This window comes from Urocitellus parryii, chromosome 10, assembly GCF_045843805.1.
Source record: "Urocitellus parryii isolate mUroPar1 chromosome 10, mUroPar1.hap1, whole genome shotgun sequence".
Classification (NCBI taxonomy): Eukaryota; Metazoa; Chordata; class Mammalia; order Rodentia; family Sciuridae; genus Urocitellus; species Urocitellus parryii.
The window spans coordinates 137757641-137760532 of record NC_135540.1 but is presented as its reverse complement, the minus strand read 5'-3'; the positions used below and the strand labels follow the sequence as shown (position 1 = coordinate 137760532).

Here is a 2892-nt window from a genome sequence, read left to right as displayed (position 1 = left end):
TTTAAAGAATCTTGCAGCTTAGGCCAAAGGTCCAAGCAACAGCTGTGGGTCTTTGTTTGAATAACAATAATAATGAGGAATCAGCTTCAGAGGCATTATTATTTTCAGCTTGACCTCTTGTGCTTGCATTTGGTGCCCTTCCTTGCCTGCCTCCAGGAGCAAGTCACTAGACCTGCCCCTTCGTGCCTCTGAATTGGCGTATTGTTCTTTGGCGCTTGCCCTCCTGGCTTCAGTGTTTCAATTGCTTTTTTAAATGCTCTTACACATCTCATTTCCCCCCAAGTACCTTTAGATTATTAACGCAAAAGAACAATTACTGAAATGCACTGTAATACAGGAGGCTGGAGTGGAAACACGCTGAGCTTGCATCAAGGTTGCCAATTCAAGGTCTGGCTGCAAGGTGGCTCACCTGAGGGTCTCACACACACCGCCTCTCCTGGGCCAAGCAGGCTGCTCTTTTGTGAAATGCAAAAAAAGGAATGATCCTTGCTACCTCTGTGGACTTCCTGAGTGAATAGACCAGACAAGGGTTATGAAAACAAGACACTTGTGAAGTTGCAGGCTTTTTTCTCTTGGTTATAATTATGAATAAAATAACAATGACAGCCGCAGTTCAAACAACAGTGTGTATGGGCCATGAAGTACACTAAGCATTGCACATAAATTAGTTAATATTCATAATAAATGTGTGCAGTAATTACTTTTCTTCCCATTTGGAGATTAAAACACTAAGAAGCCCAGTGGTAAGGTAATATGCCCGAATCTAAGGTTCAATAAACTGGAGACAAGGATGAAATATCCGACTCCACAGTCGTTCCTCTTAATCAAAATAGAGCCTGGAGGGAGGATGCAATTCTACCTCCTCTTTATGGCTTCGTGGAGTCTGTTAAGTTTAAAGTTTAAATATATATATATATATATATATATATATATATAAAATGATAGTTTTCTCTGCTTTATAACAGTTTCATTTAAAAAAAAACTTAAATAATCATGAACACTATTTACAAAGGAATATTTTGTGGTCTTTATGTTTATTTGTGCTCTTACTGAACATGGACAAATCATACTTGTATGCATTTGTAGAATGCAAAGTGATGTTGTGTTACATGTGTCTGTTGTGGAATGACGGAATCAAGCTTACTAATATCTCTGCTACCCTAAGACCTTCCCATTTATTCCTCCTAACTAAGTGATGTACCTTCTGGTCAACATCTCCCCCCTGCCAACCTCCCAGCCTCCGGTACCTGCTGACCTCCCCAGCCTCTGGTACCCGCTGTTCCTCTTCCAACCTCTGTGTGTTTGAGTGCCTTAAGTTCTACATATAAGTAGCAAAATGATATCTGCCTTCTGTACCTGGACTATTTTACTTACTCTGTTGTCTTCCAGTTTTGTTTGTGTGTTGAAAATATAATTTCCCTCATTCTTAATGACAGAATAATATTCTATTACAGGTATCATCTTTTCTTTCTTCTTTCTTTCTTTCTCTTTCTCTCTTTTAAAGTAATGAGTATTTATGTTTGTAACCTTATTTCCAAAGTGTCTGAAGAAGAACAGCTCAAGACCACTCAGTGGTTGTTCCTATCCACTCAGTGGCCCGAGCAGTGGGAGCTGCAGACCAGTCTTCAGTGGCTGGCTGGGCACCCCAGTCTTCAGTAGGAAACTGCTGGATAGGCACAGAGGGCACCCGCACACCTTCAGACCAGTCTTCTACCTCTGGCTGAGTAGCAGTGAGCTGCTCAGGAGCTGGAGAAGTCCATTTACCCTGAAATTCCTTCGTGGCCACAGTGTTTTCTTCAGGATCTCTGTTGAAGAAGAGCTCAGGTATGACATCCCATGGGTGATGATGGGAAATGGGGCCACACAAAGGCAGAATGTCTCAGCCACATCAGACCCACAGAATGAGCTCCCTGGTTGTTGCATGGAATGGCAATATCCACATGGTGCAGAAGAGATTCTGTGTCACACAGAGCAATGGTAGGCGGGTTGACATGAGATGCTTCCGTAAGTGGCTGGTGGTCACCCCTGGAATCAGGAACCACCAGAAGATGTGGCTCTGGGAAGGCTGCTTGGATCTGGTTAGTGAAGGTTCCGGTAGTGAAGCAGCCAGCAATAGCAGTGGCTCTGGGGCAGCAGCAACTTCGCACAGCCCGCTGGCCAGTATTCCTGGAGGATATGACACGGACATCAGCAGAGTTTTCAATGGCAACAATGGCATGAGCTGCCAGCAGAAGCTTCTCCCATCTCCTCTTCAGATCTGTGATGTAGAGGCCATCACTTTTGCTTTTGTAGATACATTGTTCCACCTGGAAATCAAGGTCGGTGCCACCAAAGTGGGTTCCTGCTGCAAGGAATTTGAGGACATCCTCCTCCTTCATTTGCAGGATATCAAGGGCTCCAGACATTGTGACAGTTTCCCTTTAAGATGGGAATAGGGAAAAATGCATTATGGATCCCTCCCTAAGGCAGTGAGGGAAAACCCATGTTTTGGAGCTTTGTCCCTTTTACTCAACACTGGTTACCTGTGTTTTTTTTACTTTTATTCACTCATTGGTTCATGAGTAAATGTTGATTCTCTAACTTGATTATTGTAAATAATGCTACTACAATAAATATGGGAGTACAGATATCCCTTTGATATGTTGATCTCACATCCTTTGGGTATATCCACAGAAGTAGGACTGCTAGATATCAAGGTGACACAATGTTTAGCTTTGTGAGGAACCTCCACTGTGTTTTCCATAATCACTAGATTAATTTATATCCCCCTCTATGGTGTATCACAGTTATGGGCTCACATATCCTGAGAAGTTGCATCTCATTGTGGTTTTGATTTGCGTTTTCCTAATAATGAGTGACATTGAGCATTGTTTCATGTATCTGTTGGTCATT

General features: G+C 42.6%; 1 pseudogene; it reads right to left on the bottom strand.

Annotated features, from left to right (window-relative positions):
• Positions 1-1558: 1558 nt before the first annotated feature.
• Positions 1559-2405, bottom strand: LOC113193396 (small ribosomal subunit protein uS2 pseudogene; annotated as a pseudogene).
• Between the last annotated feature and the right edge of the window lie 487 nt (positions 2406-2892).